This window comes from Ursus americanus, chromosome 12 (assembly GCF_024610735.1).
Source record: "Ursus americanus isolate L20-20 chromosome 12, mUrsAme1.1.p, whole genome shotgun sequence".
Classification (NCBI taxonomy): Eukaryota; Metazoa; Chordata; class Mammalia; order Carnivora; family Ursidae; genus Ursus; species Ursus americanus.
In genome coordinates, this window is record NC_142138.1 from 38,919,207 (window position 1) to 38,946,679 (window position 27,473).

Below are 27,473 nucleotides of genomic sequence, written 5' to 3' on the forward strand. Positions count from 1 at the left end.
ATTCTGTGTGACCATGAATTCATTAAAATAATTGTAAGAGTTCTAGAAGGAATACTTTGATTAAATATAAATATCCAGGGGTGCTTGGAAAATTAAGTCAATATTAAAGTTTACACTTTTATTTATTTGTTATTTGTCATAAAGAATATGAATAAAGATTTTTTTTTGATACCTTATATTCATGTTGATTATCTCATACAAAAGTTTTCTAGAACAATAATTCAAATTCCATCAAGAAGTTAAATTTATCTATTTCAGTAGTCAAAATACAAGTATAAGAGAGCAAATAAGTAATATGTGAGAAAAAATGAATGTGGTCTTGGTACTTTTAAGTATAAATTGGTATTATTGCTTTCACCTAAAGTCTCTACTTACTACGAATATATACAACATGAATAAGTTCATGTTGACTATAATTCATTGACATGGAAGATACTACCAAAAAAATCAGTAACCATCTGTCAAACCCCAGTTTTTCCTTATTTCAGCTCAATATAATCATATCCATATCCATATCCATATATATATATATATATATATATATATATCCATATATATATATATATATATATATATATATATATATATATATATCCCTTTTCACTTAAAAAGCCATTCCTACCTATGTATTTTTTCTTTTATTATAGGAAAGAATTACTGAAGCTACTACCTATTGCCCTTGTTTTCAGATAAAGAAAACTAAAACATTTAAAATATAATATTTTAATTATTACTCAAAATTATAGCCTAAAAGTCAGAACCATAGTAATAAACAAGATCAATTAAATTAAATCAGTTAAAGAGACTGTAGGTAGGGAAGAGCAGGTTCACATTGTAGGCCATGGCCAGACCTGCCAGAGACCATAATGACACAAACAAAATGAGACATAAAACACCTACTCTCTTGCATAGAAATTCTTTCAGCACAGTGGAAAGCCATAGTTACATGCTTTATGGAGAAAACATAGGAAAGGGATAAATATAAGACACCTGGCCTTTTACCAAGCAGGGAATAAAAGCCTAAAATTTTATGTTGGCAACAGAAATAATACATGACAGCTAGACATTCCCTGTGTCCTTTCTACCCACCCCACTGCTCTAGAAGCAAAGCCCACCAACCAGGTTATTACCCTTCCTGATGTTCCAGTATAATAACTATGCTCAGGTGGGTCTCAGTAGTGGGCTCTCAGGTCAGACTTCCAGGTCAGACCCTAGTTTAGTTTTATTTCCAGATCTGCCTCAGTAGCTAATTGTTGAATTAGTAAGAATCAGACAAATAACTGAATGGTTACATTGTTATAGTCAGTACAGGCTATATAATTCAAAGGGCCTAATGCAAAAGAGAAAATGAGGGATCCCTGTTCAAAAACTAAAAAGAATTTCAAGATGGCAATGGCAAAGCATTGACCGAGACCTATTCTCTGTGTAAATGCACATGTCTCATGCCCATGAAGCCAATCCTGGCTGTAGCCTAGAATAAACTGGTGATAGTATATATAGTATGGGATCTCTGCATGGGTCTTCTATTATGGCCACATGGCATCACTCATAGTCTAATAGTTGATCCAGTTAATCACCAAAAGAAGTACCAGGTTTGGAAAAGGAACCTCAGGGCCATCACCTGTCGCAGGGAATCTAGCTACAGAAAATAAATCTAAATTGTCCTAGCAAAGGAAAAGAAGCAGCTCTAGGTGGAGGATGACAACCCCTGTACCAACCTTAGAGAATCAAATGACTGCAGGATTCCTGAATGGAAAAAAGGCTCATATTAGCAACCACCCAAGTGGCTGCTGCCCCTAGAGGCAGGAGCGGACAGTGTTACCAGCTAAATGCTGAGGGGTGATATACATTCACAATCATAGCTGCTCAACCAGGACTGAGGGAAATACCTTCTCATGCTCTTATTCATACTACTTGTGGTGGCTAGTGTTTCAGGTCAGAATGACCTAATAAAGCATGTATAAATGGTGGGACCCAAACACAGTGCCTGATAAACATGTACTGTGAAACCAACATAAAATGAGTCTAGGAAGAGCACAACTCGAAGTAATAGTGAAGTGAGCCAGGCTACTGTAGGCCAAACAGAAAAGTATATACCTAGTCCCCAAAATGATTTCTAAAGATCCACAATTCATATTATTATCATTATTATCATTATCTCCTATTATTATTATTATTATCATCATCATCATCATCTTCATCATACCACAACATGGCTTTGGGTAGTCACCTCCTACATTGAATCTTGGCTGTCCCAATGACTTGCTTTAACTAACAGAGTATAGCAGAAATGATGAAAGCTTCCACTTGTGTGTTCTTGGGAACTCTGAGCTTCTATACACAAACTTCAGCTGTAGTGATGAAGAGACCACTAAAGAGTTTCTGAGACTATATGGAGAAAGAAAGAGGCCAAAATCTCTACTTCCCAGTCAAGCCTCAAGACGATTCAATTCACGATCACCAGACTCTAAGCATGACCAACAAAGGAAACTCCCTTTTAAGCCCAGTCAACAAAAAGACAATATAATGGTTGGAGAAAAATTGTTGTTGTTTTAAGCCTCTGAGCTTTCAAATGGTTCAGTCCATAGCACTAAATGAGTCAAACCTCTCCATGATTCCATTCATAGTCACCAAACTTTAAGTAAGACTAGCAGAAGAGCCACCTAACTTAGCCCAGTCAAGCCAGAGAATGATGAAAATAGTAAAATGGTTGTTTTAAGCCACTAAGCTTTGGGACAGTTTGATCCACAGTAAAAGATAACTCAAACAGTAATGGTATTAGAGTTCCATCAGGGAAACAGAACCACTACGCACAGAGTAGGGAATCTATTAAAGGAGTTAAGCTGAGGAAGTAAAGAACTGAAGAAAGGAGTTGGAGGATCCAGAAAAAAAAGTTACTATCAAGCCTCCCTGAAACACTGGAGTTGGTTTTTGGTGTTAGATGTTGGGAGCTCAGCAAGACCAAGAACTGGAATAAAACTGTGAATGAGGCTCATATAGAAGACTGTTGCCTCTGCATAGCTACCACCTCTGTGGGTTTGTTGCTGAGCGTCCTGTGGTGGTTCTGGCATCAGTGTAGTCAGCAAGGCCAGCATTCAGGAAGAAGAGTCGGAGGATACCAGCCCATCTCTTTCTTACTGCCTCTTATTGCCTCACCTTCAGATATGTATGGCTGCTGCTTTACCTCTGCCTTTCAAATTTCAAGTGAATGTCTGTTTTCACCAACTCTCACCCAAAATCATGAGGTTTCTGGGAAATGTAGTCTAGTTTCTCCAAATTGCCTCAGGAAGGCCACATCAAATATGGAAGAATGCAACAGTGACAAGTGACAATTGTGGAACAGCAAGGAATTTCCTTACCAGGAGGTGTGTGGAACCTCCCCAGATTAATAATGAATTATTTACAAATAATAAATATATACATAACTAAAAATAATTATAAATATATGACTAAATTAAATGAATTAAATTTTTAAATAAATAATCTTAAAAGACAAAGGGCAGGAGGCTATGAGCTCCTGTGACCTGGCTGATTACTCACTTCACATTGGTGGCACTGAATACAGAACACGGAAGCACAGAGGTAGTCATTAAGCATAACAACACAAAGTTACAAATGACCTACATATAAGGGCAATTGTGGTAAAGAAAGAATGTGTTGTAAGTAAACAGGGAAAGTATGTATACATAATCCTTTCAAGAATCTTGACTATGAAATAGAACATAGAGAAGGAGTAGAAATTGGAAGAGGTAATGTGTGGTTAAGAGAGGTTTGATTTGTGGAACAAGGAAGTGCTATATTTTATTATAAGTACTATAGAAATATTTGATATTTTAAGCTTTATATATGTAAACTGATAAAAAAATTTTTAACTTTTAAGTCTTTGGAGACAGACTTTGGTATAGAATTGAACTATAGTTAAGCCTTACTTTTCTCTTTTGTAAAAATTAGATACTAGCAGCACCTCCAAGTGCTGTGTGAATCCCATTAGAAAATGGGAGGTGATTGGCCCCATTCCTGCACATAGTTAGTGCCCAATTTATGGCAACTTTATGTTAACAAGGTTTGTATTGCTGTATCCCAAACTCAGGGATCCTAGCACTGAGAGCCACCTATCCGACAGTCAGTCAGTTTATGAGGCTCCTACTATTTGCCATCATTCTGCAGTAAGTGCTGTGGAAAAGTGGTGAATGAAAAAGACACTCTCAGTCCTCATAGAGGTCACAGCGTCACAGGAAAGCCCAATATTAGGAAAAACCACAAGATATAAATAATTATGTTTTCAAAGTGGTCTGAAACATCATTGTTACTGAATGAGATTCATCAACTCCATCACAAATAAAATCTCACCCATTCACACATCTGATCCTCCATTCATATTCAGATTTCCTAGGCGCACTCTTGCTTCTGCCCTCAGTATGGGACCTTTGCTCTTGAAACAGGATAAAATTTAGTACTCACCCAGATTCCATTTTCCTGAAATCAATCATGAAGGCCCAAATCTGAGAACAAAAAGTGTTCCCAGATTCCAAGAATGAGGTAATCCAAGTATCTCAGATTTCAAGTTTAGAATATTGCCAGCCACATCTCCTTACAGCAAGGGTCAGCCGAGCTATGCTATCACCACTCACCAATCCCACTACCCTAACCATTCCCCAGTATAAGAAGAAAACTAGGAGAGAGAAAAGAGGGTTGGTCTGTTAGTGGTAAATCTCAGGAAGCCACATAAATTAAGAGATGGGAATTCTCTCATACCAATATTGCTGAACCACTAGACGAGCAGAGTTCTACATGCTGCTAAGACTGAAGAAATGGGCAAGAAAGAGAAGGTAGAAAGGAGAGGTCTGCCAATGGAATCACCTGCATGCACTAAGGATTTCATGCATGTTTGATACATTAAAGAATGTAGTTTCTTATTGACTGAGGGGAATTGTAGAAGATGACTGGGTTTGATTTACTTGAGATCTCCCATGCCAAGGAATTGTGTAGAGAGAAGAGATTACACAACCCAACTAAGAACTTGCTAGAGACCGGCCTTTGAGCACCCACCACCCTGAGTGACATCTGAAACTACACAACACCAGGAGAGCTCAAGACACTGGCCTCTCCTATTCCTCCTCCCCAAGACTCAAGTAGAATGCACCTAGAAAAAGGGAGAAGCAGCTAATTGAGACTGAGGCCATATACCCCATTCTCCCACTATTTCAAGTCACTGAAGACAAGTCTGAATTAGAAGAAGAGAAAGAAAAGAGCTGCAGCTCAAGAAAATATACAAGTTTTAATATGAACAGGATTTGGGTCTTACCATAAAACTAGAACTGTTTGAATAGCTAAAACTGACAATACTAATGGAATTGGGCTATGATGTCAGTAAGAGAATTTGCTACCCAAAGAGATAGGGGACCTCAATGGAACACAGCTCATTATAGCTACTGGAAAACATCATTTTTTCATGTTTATATACTAATAAGTTAATCCTGCTCAATAATTGGGTTTCGCAGTAATTGATCACATTCAACAATATCACTGAACAAACTTATGGTGACAAACTAACTGATACACAGACCCAATCCTTAGACACGAAACTTCTATCTTTCCACTTTATTCCCTCTTGTAAAAAACACTTGTGTTTATCTCCCTATCCATTCATCCTTCCGTAGGTAAAAGTCCAGTCATTTTCCATGCTGGACTTCTTGGCAAGTCTTTGTGTTCATCTCCAGTCAGCCCTTTACTTCTGGTGCCCAGCATGGCTTCTTCTTTTGGACTGGTCTCATGTCCTTCAATTTCTGTCTTCTGTTTCCACAGAATCCTAAACCTTATCAGGACCACCACATACACAACTCTAAAGGGATCCATTCAAATCATTCCTTACATGAATGGCACTGCTGGAGTTTCACAAAGCACAGTCTTTATATCCTCATGTGGTAGTCCTACCTTTAAAGCTGACATATGAAAAAATAAGTATTCTTTGTAAATAACTTTATGTTGCTCCATGAACAAGGAAGTTGTCTCAAAGCCTTAGCGCCTATAATAACATTTTAATAAAATACCTGTTCAAATAATATTTGCTACACTTTAATTATTTGATTTACAATCCCAGGACCCTGCTTTCTTTAATAATTCATATGATGATCAGCTCATTAGTTCCTGATGGGTTTGACCCCATGAGGAATGTAAGCAAAGTACCTCACATAGTGTGTCCTATTTGTTGTCACATGGTTGTCAAGAAATAAGGGAGTGTCTTTTACATAAAATTGTTTTAGAGGTATGTGAGAAACTGAAAAGTAGGAGTTTGATGATATGAACCTAGAGCCATCACTTATTCCATAATTTGAAGCTCTTGCTAAGCTTGGAACTACCAACTATGAAAATCTTTTGCTTTTCTCTAAACAGGCACGATGTCCCAAAAGTATTTAGAAACTTAATCAGCCAGCTTCCTTCACAGAGGAAATCATTGCTTTCCAGATCCCAGACAGTCTAATGTCAGGGAAGAGTACTATTGAAAAAAGTCCTTTTGAGTTTCCTGTTCCACCTCCACCCTCTGTGCCAACACCATGAACATCACAAACACACACACAATTTTGAGCCAATCTGGAGAATGTGGGTAGTTTAGAGAATTATTTGGATATAAATCTATTAATTTTGGTCAGGAAGCAAAATAATAAAACTGAGTTTCTTTTCTTTACCCACGCCTCTTTCTAAGTTTCTTATCTCAATGAGAGAAAAACATCCTACCACCCAGTCATTCAAATCAGAGACCAGGAGACAATCCCCTGGTCCTCCAATTTCCTCACACTTGATATCCAATTAGAAACCAGTCTATCAGTGACATCTCCTTAATCTTAATTTCTCCCTGCCTCACCTTCATTGAGGAGGCCTCAGTTCAGCACCCATTATCATTCCTGGATAAAGATGGTCCCTACTCGATCTATCTTCAGTCTGCCCACCCAAAACATCTACTACATTGCCCCCAAAGTAACCAGAGAAAGATTATACTAGCTCCTGAACTGCTTTCACAATAAAGACTAAATACCATGAAAGTAGAGACTATGCCTGTTTATACATTACTTTTGCCAAGCACCTAGCACAAAGGCACCACAATATTTGTCAAGTGAATGAATACTAGGTCCCAATCATTTGGCCCCGGACTCTATATCCCCCTTTTTTTTTTTATTTAAGATTTTATTTATTTATTTGACAGAGAGAGAGAGAGACAGCCAGCGAGAGAGGGAACACAAGCAGGGGGAGTGGGGGAGTGGGAGAGGAAGAAGCAGACTCCCATCAGAGGAGCCCGATGTGGGGCTCGATCCCAGAACGCTGGGATCACGCCCTGAGCCGAGGGCAGACGCTTAACGACTGAGCCACCCAGGCACCCCTTGGACTCTATATCCCTTATTGCACTATATCCATTGGTCTCACAGCTTCAATCAGGTGAAGACTTTCAGTTTTCCCAAAAGTCCACACTGTTTTACATCTCTGGATCTTTGTCAAGGCCACCATGGCCCCTTCATCCTTCTCCACTTCTAACCCCACCATCTTCAGTCTCCCTTGTGTGTCTTCTGGCCATATGCTCCTCTTTTTTTTAAAGATTTTACTTATTTATTTATTTGACAGACAGACAAAGACAGAGAGTGAAAAAGCAGTGGGAGCAGCAGGCAGCGGGAGAGGGAGAAGCAGGCTCCCCGCTGAGCAGGGAGCTAGACGCAGGGCTCGAACCAGGTCTCCAGGATATGACCTGAGCCAAAGGCAGACACTTAACCAGCTGAGCCACCCAGGCACCACTGCATGCTCCCCTTTTTACTGCTCTCCTGGTTGCCTTCCCAACTCTCAGAGAGAATGGACCACTCCTTTTGTGTCCTACTCTCCACCTTCATACAGTATTCTAACTCCCAAATGTATTTACTTGATTACTTATCTGACAGAAGTGCTCCTTTAGCCCCCTCAACTACATTGTAAGCTCTCTGGAGAACAGAACTGTGTCCTAGGGAGAAGAAATAAAAGAGGAGAGAGGAAAGGGTAAAGTGCTGAATATGTAAATGCACATATAAATACAGAAACTTTCCCATTCCCTTTTCTTACCCTTCTTATCCAATTTGTCACCAAGTCCTGTCAATTCTGAATATCTCCAAAAGCCATCTACCTGTCTCTATTCCTTAGTTCATTCCTCCAGCATCTGTCACCTGGATTCCTACATAATCCTTTTCCATTTTGTCCCGCCCAAAAGCATCCAATCATATTGGTAGTAAGGAAAACAGGGATAAAATACAGTCCAAACTCAGCTCCCAAGATGAAGGTTGAAGGAGCAGTATTTGATCATTTGTCTGCCAAGAGAGCGCACATTTTTCTAATTCATACAAGTTGTTTTCTAATTCACATAAGACATATGTGCTAGCCATGTGGCTGTTTCCAACCATTCTTCACCCTGTGATCAGAGTCCTTCTAAAGTACAAATATGATCCTGTCACTCTCCTTTGCAGTTGGTGTGAAGTTCAAACCGCACGATATGACCAAATGCCTTCCATGTTCTACCTCCAGCTTACCACTCCCATCTCAGGTCTCACACCTTCTCACACTGTATATACTGGGCTCTATCTACCCTTTCTCCGTATATTGCAGAATCTATCAACCCCAGGCTGTGAAGTGCTTTTCATTATCCCTGGAAAGCCCCCTCTCCACCACATCTCCACTTCCACATCCGGCAGTCACAAGGATAACTCATGCCCATACTTCAGGTCTTAGACTTGGTGTCACTCCCCTGGAAACAGTCCCTAACTTCTCCAATCCCCCTTCTGATTGGGTTCAATTCCCTCAAATCACCTCATTCTCACCCTTGGCATAACACTTAGTCCTCTGTGTTTTAACTGACAGTTTACTTGTCCCTATTTCCCTCCAGAAGGTGAGCTTCTTGAGGTCAAGAGACAATCTCTTACCACCATTATATCCCCAGTGACTAACACCATGCTCAGTAAATAAAAACACAGGGGCTCCTGGGCAGCCCAGTCAGTTAAGTGTTGAACTCTTGATATCGGCTCAGGCCATGATCTCAGGGTCGTGAGACTGAGCCCTGCAATCGGCTCTGTGCTGAGCGTGCAGCCTGCTTAGGATTCTCTCTCTCCCTCTCCCTCTGCCTCTCCCTACCTCCCCCCATGTGTGCTCACTCTCTCTTTCTCTTAAAAAAAAAAAGCATAGAATTTGTCTTCTCCAGACTACCAGTTGTAATAAATCCAGCCCAGAACTAAAAAAAGACCACCAAAGGAAACCAGTAGCAACCTTATTGTATAGGCTTAAGCCACAGGAAGACAATATTGTACCCTTAGACAGGAATGTTGAGTCACCCAACTAATGAGGAAAAACTATCTTGAACTATATCCTTATTGTTACTGCAATAACAAATTTTGGTTTAACATTTCCTCTTAAGTAATCTTCCAACTAGCCTTCAGCCTCTATTTAGGTTGATTCAAATTTTATATGAATTTACTTCTGCCTAATCCTCTGATACTAACCCCTTCTGTAATCATGATTACACTGTTCAGGGCTTTACTTTTGTCTTTCAAATCTATTTTAAAGATATCAAGGCCAGACTCATTCAAAAGCAACTAAAAACTTATTTCACACTTGAGAAATGTAGTCCCTCCCTACCCTGCTGTCAGACTCACTCTTCCTGTACTTCCACATAAATAGCAACACTGCTCCACCCAGCCGCCTGAATTCAAATCCAGAAGTCATTTGTGTTTTTTTGAAAATCCTGATTTTTCATAGCTGACTCCTTCTTTTCACATCTGTTTAAATATCTCTATACCTAGGCCTTTTCTGCCAACCTAATCTTAAGCAACAACTTTGTCACCATCATCTTTCATTGCTTTTAACACTAGCTGATATATTTTAATGTTCAATGGAACATTAGAATGTTTATTGTTTATCTTCCCCAATGGAATATAAGTTCCATAAGAAAGGTAACCTGTTGGTTTTGCTCACATTATGAACTACAACTGGACCTGGCTCATAATAAATCCTCAGTAATTAACTATTGAATGAGGCAAGGGAAGAATGAACTGGTTATTTTATGTGTCTTCCCTTGTATGAGGACATAAAATCAGGTCAAGGAGGGTTATTTTAAATATTTATGTTATATAATATCCTATCTATATCTTTTACCATTCCTTCCCATTTCCGAGAAGCAAACTTTAGCTTCTGCCATTTGAAAGCTGAATTTCCATAAACACATCCATGTAATCAAAATCAATATCAAGAAAAGACCATTACCAGCATCCCAGATGCCCCCTTTCTGTTCTCTGTATTATCTCCCCAAAAGATAAATATTATGTTGACATCTAACCACATAAATTGTTTTTATCTGTTTACAAAATTTTTTTAAAAAATTATAGTTGACTATGCACTTTACATAAGTAGAATCATATTGTGCATATTTTCTTGTGACTACTTTTACTGAAATGTCTGAGATTCACCCATATAGTTGTATGTTGTTGATTCCGTTACAATATAATACAAGCTTTTTAAATTCAACACTAAATCATTAACATATCGAATTATAAATTTTTAATGATCATATATACATAACAAAATTCATTCAAGGAAATCTAGAATCTATCCAATTTTCACTTTTTTAGAACATTCTTATAGCAAAATCTTAATTTATACCTTTAACTAGTTTGTTAGGAAGAATTTCTAAAGTGAATTTTCAGAGACAAGACCTTTTTTGGGGGTTTTTTGATTCACATGGGTAATTTATTCACAAGAAAGTATTAGCAACTCTTTTTTTTAAAGATGTATTATTTGAGAGAGAGAGAGAACATGAATGGGAGGGGCAGAGGGAGAGGGAGAGAGAATCTTAAGCAGACTCCGTGCTGAGCGTGGAGCCCTACATGGGGTTTTATCTCAAGACCCTGAGATCATGATCCAAGCCAAAACCTAGAGTCAGACGCTTAACTGTCCACGCCACCCAGGGAACCCTGTAACTCTTTTAATTATCAACTGTATATGGCAGTATTCACCTTCCTAAATACTCACCAAAAGTAGATATACTGTCCTTTTAAAATTTTTGTCAGTGTGACAAAAATGTATGTCATTAATTCATTTTTACAAGTGCAGTTTCTTTTTCTTATTTATTAGTTGAGCAAAAGTTAATCTTGGTCTACTTGAGTTTCCTATGACTGATTCTGTTTTGATAATTTGTATTTGTCTAGTAAAACTGTCCAGTTTATTGAGATTTTTAATGGGTTAGTGGAATCTCATGGTTTTAATTTGCATTCTTTTAATGACTAATTCATTTACATTTTAAAATGGAATAGCAACATTTTAAAATTCTGCTCTGAATCAGACATTAATTTGTGAGATTGGTTTAGATCCTATCTATATAACTAGAAATGCTTTGTTTGCATATATAAGAAATAGATTCTGTAATCAAATTTTATCTTTTAAATTTTCATACAGAACATAGAAAATCAAATATATATTAGAGAGACTTCTGGTTGGAAAATGTGTTATTTGCATGACCCTAAATCGAGCTCATCCACAGGACCATACAAACATTTTGTGACCATAGTTTCCAAAACTGTGAGTTCCATTGAGAAGTAAGATCTAATAGAGGACTGTGGTAGGAAAAGAAATGAACTGTCAGTAAATGTCTGATAGGAGGCTAACTGGTAGAATAAATAAAAAATGAGGAAGGTTTTAGAGCACAGGTCTGGGAAATGGAAGGATATGTAATTTCAGAGAGTTAAATTATTAGAATATTTTCCTAGGGCCGAGAAAAGAGAAAGTATGTTACAAATAGTATTGTTGCTATTTAATTAGTTTTTAAAAATCCAGCTTTATTTACAAAATAACATTAAACATAGAGGCAGAATTCTGTTCAGCAAAATAAAGAATAAGATTTTTAAAGTCTATTATTACTGCATTTTACATTAAGGAGAGAAAACGGGTTTCAATGAGAATGGGTTTCAATGAGAATTTACTAAAAATGAGGGTTCTTAAGTTCTGAAGTGTATTACTTAAAGATCTTATGAAGAATTTTCCTGGGTTGTGATTGAAAAATTGTGTCAGAGTTGACTTACATGTTATATAAGTTGTAATAGAAGCTGAAGTCACTTTTAGAAGAGATTTGCAAGTACAAATTTTCACTTTTCAGGTGAACAATCTAGAAGTTATTTTTGTTTAGGATAAGTGCTACTGGCAAAGTTGCTTTTTGTAAGAGTTTCATGTGCAAATAAATGTCTATTAATCAATAAATTAATAATAACCATATATTAATTCATTCAATGAATATTTAGTTTTTTGCACTCATTTGTAATCAAAAGATATGGACTTAAATCAGCATCAATTCTTATTAACTTTATGCTAGCTTTCTTTATTAACTTCATGCTAGCTTTCTTTGTAAATGTGTAAGGGAAGAAAAAAACACTCCATAGTATTTTGAAGATCTAATATAGATAACATTCCTAGTATAGGACCCAACAAATAGCAGATATTCAACAAAATAAGTTGTCCTTACCAGTTTTCTTAACTGTAAAATTATGATAATAACACATGTCTTTCAGAGTTATCAAGGAAAAGCAAAATACCAATTGTAATATATAAACCTATCAAAATGCATGGCACAGAGAAGGAGCTCAGTCATTCTTCCATTCTCTCCTGATTTCTTATCATTTCACTTCCATAACAACAATATTTACTAAGCATTTATGATGTGTACTGGATGTTGAGCAGTGAAGGTAAACAAGACAAATGTGATACCTGCCCTCACAGAATTTATATGTTTAGGGGAAGACAGATTAATCAATTAATTGCAACTGAATGGCAAGAGGAAGTGAAGAAAGCCTACACTATCAATTCAGCTTTTAATTCTGCCAATGTAGTGCTCAGCACTGGGAATATAAATGTTATGTTTGCTTTCATTTATTTTGAAAAATTAATTAAGGAAGCCTATCTACAGCATGTTCCTAGGTATCTCAGTGAGGTCCTGACTACCCCCTTAGTCCCATCTGTCATTTGATCTATTGTCCTGTGTAGTTTTTATCTTTTTTGGCTCCAAAAGAGATGAATGTCCGTCAAGGAATATTTTGCTGTAGCAACATTCACGTTCCCAAAGTATGAATGGTAATTGGTTGCTTACTACAGTTCAAGTAGAGGGTAGCATTAATATTCTTGGCAACAGAATGTGACCCAGTGACAAGGAACTATTCATAAATTCTTGGCATTGTTATCGACATCAAAAATCTCTTGTAGGTTCATGTAGGTATAAAGTAGCTATTTGCCCTCAGGGATTTGGGGATCACTGTTCAAGCTTACCTGCCTGTGTAAAGTTCCCCTGTGGCTCATGTTGGACTTCCTCTTCCCCTCCTACCTTGTCTACTTCTTAACAGGAAATTCATTTTTTCAGGTTCAATTCAATATGACAAATATTAATTGAATGCCTATCATATGCATGTCTTCAGAAACATTTTAAATGTTCCTTGTGTGGGAGCAAAGTTCTTAACCCTCTCTCATTAGTCTATGAGCACAGACTTAACATAATTTATTAGAATTCTCCCCTTGGATGAACTGTCTGATTAGCAAGCTTTTACGACCAAAGAAGCAGCATGATCACTCCATAACTGTGTGTGATATGGTAGGGTAGGAAGGGCTGGCAGGCAGCAGTCAAGGAAAAGGGTTCCTTGAGGTAGGGGAAACTATAAAAATTGCTGAATGGGAAAGCACTGACAGAGATTTGGCAGTGTCAGTGTACTAAACCAAGAAGGGTGATTTAAATAGATAAGAAAAGCTTAAGTGAAATCAGTCAAGCAGAGAAAGACAATAATCATATGATTTCACACATATGTGGAACAGAAGGAATAGCACGGAGGACCACAGGGGAAGGGAGGGAAAACCAAATGGGAAGAAATCAGAAAGGGAGACAAACCATGAGAGACTCTGGACTCTGGGAACAAAATTGAGGGTCACAGAAGGGAGGGGGTGGGGGAATGGGGTAACTGGGTGATGGGTATTAAGGAAGGCATGAGTGGTGATGAGCACTGGGTGTATTAGCAACTAATGAATTGTTGAACACTACATCAAAAACTAATGATGTACTATATGGTGGCTAACTGAACATAATAATAAAAATAAATAAATAAAATAAATAACATTTAAAAAAAAAAACAAAACCCAGACCAGTCACCTGTCTTGGCTCTCTCAAGCCATTCTGGGCCTGCTCGAGAGGCCTTCCCCTACTCTCTCTAGGGATCTCAGTTATGTAGTAATAAACTTTCTTATGCCCTCAGAAAAAAAAGAAAAGAAAAGAAAGACCTGGCCAGGATAGACATGACTGAGCCCCAGGGAATATGGCAGCATACAGCAGGGTAATGATTCTTTTGAGCTTTATTCTACTTCAAATCTTTAATAATAAAAAGTAATACAACATCATGAAAGAACATCTTAGGAACTGAAGAAGACAAAAACCAGGGAATGCCTAAGTTCCCAATGATTTACTCCTTAGCCACGTTGATACCACTCACTTTGGAATATCTATCATTGCTCCCCTTGCTTTATTCCCAACTCTAACGGGTAGCCTAAATAGGTGATTTAGGGTCTTGCCTCCCTTCCCACAGTGTACACTTAACTCTGGACATCCCAATCACAGAATCCTAACACCCTAGCAAAAGTGATTGGTTCAGAAGGTGGACACATGACCTAAACCAATGCAACCAGATCCCTCACCAGGCTTTTTAAGCTGAGGTAGAAGAATAACTGCTCTTTTCCTAAGTGGTGAGGCGAGGATGATATAAGCATGGAACTACCTGGTTTCCTCCTTGTGGAGAAAGTCAGTCTGGAAGATAGATATTGATAGGATGACAGAAACAAATACAAGAAATAGAGAGTGATTTCTGTTTATCCTTGGCTTCCTATATCAAATATTACTCTACTAATGTAGTAATAAGCTTGGTATGTCCAAAGAACTGAAGCGAAGTGCATGAGAAGACAGTTAAACATATGAGGTTGAAGACCCCAACAATAATGAAATTTTGTGTAGCTTAATAGATCTCAATACTGACTTAATATGAAAATCATTTGGAAGGTTTCTAAAACCATCACTATGGACTTTCATGTACAGTAATGGTGGATTTGGTAATTAATATCAATCTTCCCCCTTCTTTTCAATATTCTACTAGAGAGTCTAGCAATACAGTAAGATAGGAAAAAAACACAAGTAATCTAGATTGGAAAAGAAAACTTTCCTTGTTTGCAAACATAAACATCTATGTAGAAAATCCCACTGATTCTACAAAATAACTACTAAAAGTAATATGTGAGGTCAGCAAGGATGCAGTATACAAGGACAATCCACAAAATAGCAATTGTGTTTCTAAACATTAGCAAAGAAATCTGGAAATGGAAATTTTACAAAAATACAATTTATAATAGCATCAAGAATATAAAATATTTAGAGATAATATAATTGTAAAAAAAAAAACCCTATTCACTGAAAACTATAAAACATTGCTGAGAGAAATTAAGATCTAAATAAATGAAGAGATACATCACATTTATGAGCCAAAAGACAATATTGTTAAGATGGCCATTTTTGCCAAAATTGATCTGTAAATTAGACAAAATCCCAATCAAAGCCCAGCAGGTTTTTTGATAGAAAGGGAGAAGACAATTCTAAAATTTATATGGACTTAAATGGAAATCCCAAGGAACTGGAACAATCAAAAAATTGTCTGAAAAAGAATAAACTTGGAGGGCTTACACCATTTGATTTCAAGACTTACTATAAAACCACAGTACACTGAAAACTATGACACTGATGAAAGTCAGATGCTTAACTGACTGATCCACCCAGGCGCCCTCCATGAACATTTTTTTACAAGTCTTTTAGTGCATATGTGCACACATTATTTTGAATTATATAATTAGTAATAGAATTTCTCGGTCATTGAGTATGCATATGTTCAACTAGAATAGGTAATGCTCGGCACTTTTCCAAAGTTTGGTTCCCAAATTTGAGGAAAGACATGAGTCTACATATTCGAGAAGGCCAGTGAGCCTCAAATAGTATAAATTCAAAGAGATCCACACTGAAACACATTACAATCAAACAGTTGAAAACCAGACAAAGAGAGAATCCTGAAAGCAGCAAGAGAGAAGCAACTCACCACCTATGAGGGACTTTTTCTAATAATATCAACAGCTGATTTCTCATCAGAAACCATAGAGTCTAGAGGGATGTTGGATGACATATTTAAAGTGACAAAAAAAAAACAAAACAACAAACAACACTGTCAATCAGGAATTCTACATAGAGCAAAACTATCCTGAAAAATTGGAAACAACCCAAATGTTCATCAACTGATGAATAGAAAAACAAAATGTGGTATATCCACAAATGGCCAACAGGTACATGAAAAAGTGCTCAACATTCCTAATCATCAGGGAAATTCAAATCAAGACCACAATGAGATCTCACTTCATACCTGTTAGAATGGCTATCATCAAAAAGACAAAAGAAAACAAGTGTTGGCAAGGATATGAAGAAAAAGAAACCTTTGTGCATGATTGGTAGGAATGTAAATTAGTACAGCCACTATGGAAAACATGATGGAGGTCCCTCAAAACTTTAAAAATAAAACTACTATATGACCCAGCAATCCACTTCTTGGTATATATCCAAAGCAAACCAAAGCAGGATCTTGAAGAGATATCTGCACCACCATGTTCACTGCAGCACTGCAGCATTCACAATAGCCAAGATATGGAAATAACTTAAGTGTCCATCAAAAGATAAATGGATAAAAAGGATGCAGCATAGGTATACAATGGAATATTATTCAGCCATGAGAAAGAAGGAAATCCTTTCATTTGAAACAACATAAATGAACCTTGAGGACATTCCACTAAGTGAAACAAGCCAGACACATACTGCATGGTATCACTTACATGTGGAATCTTACTTTTTTTAAAGTCAAAGTCATAGAAAAAGAGAGTAGAAAAGTGGTTGCCAGGGCCTGAGGGAAGGGGAAAATAGGGACAGGTTGGTAAAAGCATATAAAATAGCATATTTTATACAAGATGAATAAGGTCTGGATCGAATTTATACATTGGTGACTATAGTTAATAACACTGTATTGTATAATTGAAATTTGCTCAGTAAGTAGAGTTAAATGTTCTCACACACAAAAACAATAAATATGTGCTATGATGAATGTGTTATTTAATTAGATGGGGGAAATCCTTTCACAGTGTACCTGTATGTTAAATCATCATGAAGTATATTTTACATATGTTCAATTTTATTTGTCAATTATATCTCAACAAAGCTGAGAGGAAATAAACTGATCCATAATCCATTAAAAAATAGATAATAAAACTACAGTAATCAAGAGAGTGTGGTATTAGCAAAATGACAGACACACGGAATAAATAGAATAGAGAGCCCAGAAATAGACCCGCACAAATATAGTCAACTAACATTTGACAAATGTGCAAAGACAATTCAAAGAAGAAAGCACCATTTAACAAATAGGGTTGGAAAAGTGTACATCCATAAGGAAAATAAGGAATCCTATTCTTGAGACATATCATTAGGTGTTAACCTTATATAAAAATTAAGTCAACAATCTACCATAGATCAAAATATAAAACTATATTTCTAGAAGAAAACAAATGAGAAAATCTGTATGCTTTGGGTTTAGAGATAATTTTTCAACTATGACACCAAAAGCATGATCTATAAAAGAAAAATTTAATAACTGACTTTATAAAACTTAAAGACTTGCTCTGCAAAAGACACTGTTAAAAAAAATGAAAAGCGTATTTTCAAATCATATATCTGAAAATGACTTGTAACTTGTAACTCAACAGTAAAAATAAAAACAACTATTTAAAAAAGTAAGCAACAAAATCTGAACAGATCTTCACCAAAGAAAATATACAGGTGGCAAATAAGCATATGAAAATATGGGCTTTTCCTGCAGTAATATTACCATAATGTTCTAAAAGTGATTTCTATTTCCTCATTCCTTCTATATTTATTACTAACAATGTTTTAAGTAAGACTTGTCCTTCCTCATTTTTATTCACATCATATGGACTCAGAAATATTTATTTTATTCCTTTATTTATAATCCAATACAATCATATTTATTTGCTAATGAAGTAAAATTCACATAACTTAAAATTTATCATTGTAACCATTTTAAACTGTAAAGCCTGAACTATATATTGGATAGGCATTCATGAGGTAATATTTGAAATTAGAAAAACCTTGTAGCCAGAGTTAATTCCTGGCGCCACAGTGTCCTTAAAAACTACCATTAAAAAATATTTTCAGCATATTTTTTATAATTATCTAAAATATAAATAATCCAATCCATGCCTTTTACTCCATTCACAATGTTGTGCAACCATCATCACTATCTAATTCTAGAATATTTTCATCACCCCCAAAAGAAATCATATATCTGTTAAGCAGTAACTTCCCATTTCCTCTCCCCTCCCCCCACCCTGGTAATGACTAATTTGTTTTCTATCACTATGGATTTGCCTATTCTGGACATTTCACGTAAATGGAATCTTACAATATGTGGCCTTTTCTGTCCAGCTTCTTTCACTTGGCATAATGTTTTCAAGGTTCATCCATGATATAGCATGTACCAGCACCTCATTCTTTTTTTATGGCTGAATAATATCCCACTGTATGGATATACTACATTTTGTTTTTCCATTCATCAGTTGATGAACATTTGGGTTGTTTCCAATTTTTCAGGATAGTTTTGCTCTATGTAGAATTCCTGATTGACAGTGTTGTTTGTTGTTTTGGCTTGGTTTTGGTTTTTTGTCACTTTAAATAAATAAATAAATAAATAAATGGGGAAGAGAACTGATTAAAAAGAGATATGAAAACTACAGTTGACCCTTGAATAATGAGGGGGTTAAGGGTATTGACCTACTATACAACCAAAAATCCACATACAAGTTTTAACTTCCCTAAAGCTTAACTCCTAATAGCCTACCATTGACTGGAAGCTTTAATTATAAGATAAACAATTGATTAACACATACTTTGTATATGTATTGTATACTGTATTCTTACAATACAGTAAGCTAGCAAAAATGTTATTAAGAGGGGCGCCCGGGTAGCACAGTCATTAAGCGTCTACCTTCAGCTCAGGGCGTGATCCCAGAGTCCTGGGATAGAGCCCTGCATCAGGCTCCCTGCTCCACTGGGAGCCTGCTTCTTCCTCTCCCACTCCCCCTGCTTGTGTTCCCTCTCTCACTGGCTGTTTCGCTCTCTGTTAAAATAAAATAAAATAAAATAAAATAAAATAAAATAAAATAAAATAAAATAAAATAAATAAAATAAAATCTTTAAAAAATGTTATTAAGACAATCATATGGAAGAGAAAATACATTTACAGCACTATACTGTATTTATCAATACTGAAAGGTTACGTTGTTTGTTTATAAGATTAATCATCTGTCTGCCAGTACCTACATCAATATTGTCTTATATAATACAAAACAGTGTAGACGTTATACACATTACTAACACTAGACAACAAAAATGAAAAGAAATAATGTGAATGTTTCATATTTATTTATAGGTAAAATGATTCATGCATTGATAACAAAGCAGGAACGTGATTGCTTTATGGTAGTCTAGGGTAATCCGATTGCTTCACATTAGCCCAGTCTATACACTAATGAAATTTATAAAATTTTTATGGCACACAATATTATTATAATCATATTCATAATACAGTATCAGAAACAGTGTTACATCTCTTTTTTCTCCCCATTGGGTCATTTCATTTTTTTATTTTTTATTTATTTAATTTATTTGTTTTATTTTTTTAGAGAAAGCACGAGTAGGGGAGGGGCAGAGAGAGAAGGAGAGAGAGAATCAACCAGACTCCATACCCAGCAGAGCCTGAGGTGGGGCTCAATTGATTAAGATCATGACCTGAACTGAAATCAAGAGTCAGATATTTAACCAACTGAGCCACCCAGGCACCCCATTTTATTTTTTAAGTATAATTAACATGAAATGTTAGATTAGTTTCAGATGTACAACATTTGATTTGACAATTCTATACATTACTTAGTGTTGACCATGATAAGTATAGTCACCATCTGTCACCATATGTTATTACAGTATTATTATTTTCTCTATCCTGCACTTTTCATCTCCATGACTTATATATTTTATAACTGGAAGTTTGTACCATTTAACCCCTTTACCTATTTCACCCACCAATCTCCTTCTGTCAACTACCAGTTTTTTCTTTGTATTTAAGTCTTTTTCTTTGTTCACTTGTTTTGTTTTTTTAGATTCCACATATAAGTGGAATCATCTGATATTTGCTTTTTTTCTATCTGACTTATTTCACTTGGCATAATACCTTTTAGGCCCATTCATATTGTCACAAATGGCAAGATCTCATTCTTTTTTATGGCTGTGTTATATACTCAATTGTATGTATATGAGAGTGTGTGTGTATTTTTATATATATATGGCACCACTTCTTCTTTACCTCTTCATCTATTAATAGACACATGGGTTGCTTCCACATCTTGGCCATGGTAAGTAATGCTACAATAAACATAGGGATGCATATATCTTTTTGAATTAGTATTTTCATTTTCTTTGAGTAAATAGCCAATAGTAGAATTACTGGATCTATGGTATTTCTATTTTTAATTTTTCGAAGCACTCCATACTGTTTTCCAGAGTGGCTGCACTAATTTACATTCCTACCAATAGTGTGTGAGGTTTTCTCTACATCCTCACCAATATTTGTTTTTTCTTATCTTTTTCATACTAGTCATTCTGACCAGTGTGAGGTTATACTGTGTTTTTGATTTGTATTTCCCTGATTAGTTACATTGAGTATTGTTTCATGAGTCTGTTGGTCATCTAAATGTCATCTTCGGGATGCTCATGGAGTCTGCTTAAAGATTCTCTCTTCCCTCTGCTCCTCCCTACTTCTGTACTGTCTCTAAACAAACAAACAAACAAATGAACAACTATAAGAGCTATCATTTAAAAAAAATTATATATCAAAAAAATTATATGCCAACAAATTTGGACAGCCTAGAAGAAATGGAAAAATTCCTAAAAACATACAATCCTCCAAGTAAAAAACAGAAAATTTGAACAGACCAATTTCTAGTAATGCAATTGAAACAATAATCAAAACACTCCCAACAAACAGAAGTCCAGAACCAAATGGCTACACAGGTGAATTCTACCAAACATTTAAAGAAGAGTTAATACCTATTCTTGTCAAACTATTCCAAAAAATAGAAGAGGAAGGGATACTTCCAAATTCATTCTATGAGACCAGTATTACCCTGATACCAAAACCAGATGAAGACACTACAAAAAAAAAAAAATGAAAATCATAAGTCAATATCCTTGATAAACACAGATGCAAAAATTCTCAACAAAATATTAGCAAACAAATTCAACAATATGTTAAAAAGATCATGCACCACAATCAACTGGTCCAGGGATGCAAAGATGGTTCAATATTCACAAATCAATGTGACACACTACATTAACAAAATAGAGAAGAAAAATAATATGATCATCTCAACAGATACAGAGAAAGTACTTGACAAAATTCAACATCCATTCATTATAAAAAAAACTCTTGACAAGGTATGTGGAGAAGATACATACCCCAACATAATAAAGGCTTCATAGACAAACCTGCAGCTAACAACATACTCAATGGTGAAAAGCTGAAAGATTTTCCTCTAAGATCAGGAACAAAACAAAGATGACCACTGTGTAATTTTATTCAACATAGTACTGGAAGTCCTAGCCATAGCAGGGAAGAAAAAGAAATAAAAGGCATTCAAATTGGCAAGGAAGAAGTAAAACTGTCACTATTTGCAGAAGATATTATTTTATATGTAGAAAACTCTGAAGATTCCACCAAAAAAAAAAAAGACTCCACCAAAAAGTGATACTATTAGTACTAATGAATAAATTCAGTAAAGTTGCAGGATACAAAATTAATATACAGAAATCTGTTGTGTTTCTAAACATTAATAACAAACTAGTAGAGGGGTGACTGGGTGCCTCAGTTGGTTAAGCATCTGCCTTTGGCTCAGGTCATGATCTCAGGGTCCTAGGATAGAGCCCCACATCAGTCTCCCCCCTCAGTGGAGAGTCTGCTTCTCCCTCTCCCTCTGCCTCTCCCCCCGCTTGTGCTCTCTCATGCTGTCAAATAAATAAATAAAATCTTTAAAAAAAAAAACTAGCAGAAAGATAAGAAAACAATTCCATTTACAACTACATCAAAAAATAAGAATAAATTTAACCAAGAAAGCAAAAGACCTGTGCTCTGTAAACTATAAGACATTAAGAAATTGAAGACAACACAAATAAATGGAAAGATATACCCTGCTCATGGACTGGAAGAATCAATAGTGGCCAAATGTCCATAGTATCCAAAACGATGTACAAATTCAATGCCATCCCTATTAAAATTCCAATCGTATTTTTCACAGAACTAGAACAAATAATCCTAAAATTTGCATGAAACCACAAAAGACCGTGATTAGCCAAAGCAATCTTGAGAAAGAAGAATGAAGCTGGAGGTATCCCAATCGCAGATTTCAAACTATACTACAAAGCTATAGTAATCAAAACAGTATGGCACAAAAAAATAGACACATGGATCAATAGAACAGAATAACTCTTTATTCCCAGAAATAAACCCATGTTTATATGGTCAATCAATCTCTGACAAAAGAGGCAAGAATATACAATGGGAAGAAGATAGTCTCTTCAATAATAATGTTGGGGAAACTGGACAGACAGCTACATGCAGAAGAATGAAACTAAAATAAACTACACTCTCTTACACCATACTTTAAGAATAAACTCAAAATGGATTAGAGACTTAAATGTGAGAGCTGAAGTCATAACTTCTAGAGGAAACACAGGCAGTAATCTCTTTGATATCAGCCTTAGCAACATTTTTCTAGCCATGTATTCTCAGGCAAGGGAATCAAAGGCAAAAATAAACTATTAGGATGACACCAGAATAAAAAGTTTTGCACAGCAAGGAGACCATCAACAACACGAAAAGGAAACTCACCGAATGGGAGAAGATAAATATAAATGACATATCCAGTGAGAGGTTCACATCCAAAATATACAAAGAATATATACAATCAACACCAAAAAGACAAAAAAGTCTTATTTAAAAAAATGAGTAGAGGACCCAATAGACATTTTTCCAAAGAAGACATACAGACGACCAACAGATACACGATAATGCTCAACTTAATCATCAGGGAAGTGCAAATCAAAACCACAATGAGATATCATCTTACACTTGTCAAAATGGCTAGAATCAAAAGACAAGAAGTAACAAATGGATGGTGAGGATGTCGAGAATAGGGAACTTTAGTGCACTGTTGGTGGGAATGTAAATTAGTGCAATCACTGTGGAAAATAGTATAGAGATTCCCAGAAAAATAAAAATAGAAATACCATATGATCCATTAATTCTACTTCTGTATATTTACCCAAAGAAAACAAAAACTTTAATTCAAAAAGATATATGCAGTCCTGTGTTTATTATAGCATTATTTACAATAGTCAAGATATGTAAGCAACCTAAGTATCTATTGATAGATGAATGGATAAAGAAGAGGTCATACACACACATATGCATACACATACATGCACGCCTACAATGAAATATTATTCAGTCATTAAAAATAATGAAATTTTGCCATTTGCAACAACAAAGGATAGACCTACAAGGTATTATACTAAATGGAATAAGTCAGAATAAGACAAATACCATATGATTTCAGTAATTGTGGAATCTAAAACAAAACAAATGAACAAACAAAAACCTGAAAAAGATTCAGAAATACAGGGAACAAACTGGTGGTTCCCGGAGGGAAGATAGGTAGAGGAATGAACAAAATAGGTAAAGGGGATTAAGAAGTACAAACTTCCAGTTATAAAATAAATAGTTCACAGAGATGAAACTTACAGCATAGGGAATATAGTTAATAATATTGTAATAACTTTTTATGGTGATAGTAACTACATTTATGGTAACTAGTAAGAATTCAGTAATGCTTAAAATGCATATAAATGTTAAATTACTATGTTTTACTTCTGAAACTAATATTGTATGTCAACTATATTTCAATAAAAACTTCAGTACATACACTTGTAAATATATAAATATAAGTGTGTGTATATATATATAAGTGTGTGTATGTATTTATATATATATATATATATATATATATATATATATATATATATATACTATAGGGATTAGTAGACAGAATATAGACTAAGAATGTTTAAAGTATTTTTTTAAGTTTAAAGAAATAAAAGGGAGACTTAAAATACATGAACAAAAGCAAGGAGATTTTTTAAAGTACGAAAGAGTATGCCTATAAATTTTTTAATTGTAATAAAACTTTAAAACTTCAATGAACAGATTTAAACAATTTTAAACAAGAGACAAAAGTTTTAGCCTGAAAGTTAAATTAGAAGAAAATATCCAGGTGAGCAGCTGAGGAAGACAAATGAATGGGGATTTTGAGAGGTTAAAAGACATAGAAGATAGAGTGAGAAGTGCTGAAACACATTTAGACCCCTCCAAAAGAGGAGTAGAGGGAGATGAAGCAGAAACAAGATGGGAAAAAATAATGGATGCTAAATGTACAGAACTGATTAAAGAACCAATCCAAATATTGAAGAACCCAATTCAAAAAATCCCAGACAAGAGAATAAAAAAAAAAAGTCTAATCCTAATCACATCACAGTGAAAGTAGCAGAACACTGAAGCCAGAGATAATAGAATGCTCTCAAAAATAACAATTAGACTGACCGATGACTTCTCAACAGTAACAATGGAAGCCAGAAGTAAGTTGAACATTTATTTTCATTAAGCAGAGAGAATTGTCAAGCTGGAATTCTATACACAGGAAGCATATTTTTAAGAATGAGTAAAAAGTAAGGCTATTTCAGGGAAATAAGAATTGAGAGAAAGGTAATTACTAAGAATATATCTTGGGGTAAGGAAATAACCCTAGTTAGAAGATCTGAAAGATAAAAAGAATTGAAGAGCAAAGTTAGCCAAGAATGTGAGAAAATATAAATACTGATTATTTGTAAACAAAAATAAAGTCTTGTGGTTTTAAATATGTGGAATTAAGATATATGAAAATGATAATATAAATTGGGAGGGAGATTGAAATTCAAGTTTCTTAAGGTCCTTGTTTAATTGGAACAAAAGATAATTTTATTAACTTTATAGAGTTTGTTAAGACAAACATGCAAGTTAAAATTTCTAGAACAAATAGAAATAGAGCCTATAACTACCAAACTATTAAAGGAGAAAAAATGGCAAGGGAACTGTCTGATGGTCTTGAGCCCAGCCAGTTAGCTCAGCTGGTTAAGGCCCACCACATATGATTTATTGGTATACAGAACAATTGACTTATACAGAGAACATTTTGTTCTATGGCTGGACAATTTGGGTCTTAAACTCAGGTAAAATATCTGTTAAGTATGGATAATTAAATTATTATTTGAGCAGATATCAGAAAATAAGGTGTTCCAGCACAAATGTATCGCTACTATGTCATAAACTACTCAGACCACATGACCTCTCAACAGTGAAGTCTCTTCATTTACCAAGAGTCATCCCTAACTTCTTAGACTTACTGTATGGAATAGACTTGTGGTATTGGGAACCCCACTGAATATTCTAAATAATAATACTTCCTATTTGAATCACATTTTGTATATAGTAATAGTACTTATATGATCTCAATAAATTTCCATGGAAACTCTTAGAGGTAGATGTTAATTTATGCTATAAATGAGGAAATAGAGGCTATACAAGTTGAAATAGTTTGTACGGAGTAAACGAATAGTATATACAGACTTCAAACACTGGTCTCCTGGCTGTTATTAAACTCTAAAATATTCCCAAGTTGCCACTTGGCTAAATTTCTCCAAAAGGAGTTTAATCATAATGCTTTACAAAATATTTAATTTTCAAGATGCTTATTTTCCTATACCATAAATTGTCTTCCTAACCCATCATGCCTATAATATTTTACTGTATGTGTTTAAATGTGTTTGTGTATACATTTCAAACTACCCAAATGAGTTCATTTCAGGGAAATAGCAAATACTGATTCCTGATAAATGACTATGAAGAAGTGATTCAATAGTTCAATACTGTATCCTTCCCCTAGTTTTCCTCTTCTTTCAAATTTCTTAAAGTGTTCCTCAAATCATCCATAAGTATATCCACAAATATAACAAAAAAAATTGTTTCCTGGCTTTTAAGGAATGAATGATTAAAATGCAAGCCAAGTGTGACTTCTTAGAAACTGTTTACTATTTATTAATATTTTTTGAGTATTTTAATGAAAGGTATCACTAAAATAAAATATTTATTAATTGGTAATTAAATTTTAAGTGATATTGGTTTTACTGAAATTTTAGAAATAAGTATTTTTAAACATCCACTGATTTAGAAATCATATCACAAAGCAAATAAATAGATTATCTGCTAAATAAATATCAGTTGGTATATCTTATATTTTGAATGGCATTAGCCTTGCATAATTTTTTAATATCATACATTGGTAATTTGAAAAATATTGGATCACTGAGATATGCAAGTCTTCCAAATGTTGATATATTTCATTATACAACATCCAAAACTCACATTAATTAATACCACCACCAACTTCATCAGGTAAGTCCTTAAGTACTGAAAAGTGGTCAAGCTTCAATAACACAAGGTTTCCAAAATTCTAATTTTTAAAAGCTCAAACTTTATCATTGGCAACAAATACTGTTGGTTGTCTTCCTCCATGGTGACATTTTTGAAAAAAAAAATCTGCAAAATATCTAAGTCTGAAAAACCATAGTTCATCAGTAGTTTTTTTCAAGTAAAAATGGTTCTTGTGAAAATGACTAGTTCAGCATGTATCTTTTGCCCAGGTGGTTTTCCTCAAGTACAAATATCATACTTTGCTATTCAGCAGAACTGTTATTTTGCCACAAAGAATATAAAAAAAAATGTGTATTCGGATTAGAGATTTTAATAAAGTTAATTTTTATTGCTTCATCAATTCCATTCTTAAGTAAAACAGACATTGTTTTATTTATTTTTATACTGTGGGGGGAGCGGCAAAGGAAGAGGAAGAAAGAGAACCCCAAGCAGACTCCCCACTGAGCACAGAGCCTCACGACCCCAGGATCATGACCCAAGCTGAAATTAAGAGTCAGATGCCCAACCAACTGAGCCACCCAGGTCCCCCCATTGTTTTATGCTACGAGTGCTTGGGAGGGAAGAACTCAAATGACTATAAGTATAGTTTAGTGTCACTGCTTTTGTATTTGTGCTAAGGTCCCAGTAGTTTTATCCTCTATATGTTTTGCATCACTATTAAATGTGAAC

At 35.2% G+C, this 27,473-nt stretch overlaps 1 long non-coding RNA gene across 1 annotated transcript in view; it reads right to left on the reverse strand.

Moving 5' to 3' along the window:
• LOC148109172 (uncharacterized) overlaps nucleotides 1-27,473 on the reverse strand; it is a 230,015-nt gene that overhangs the window by 136,448 nt on the left and 66,094 nt on the right. The window lies entirely within an intron of this gene.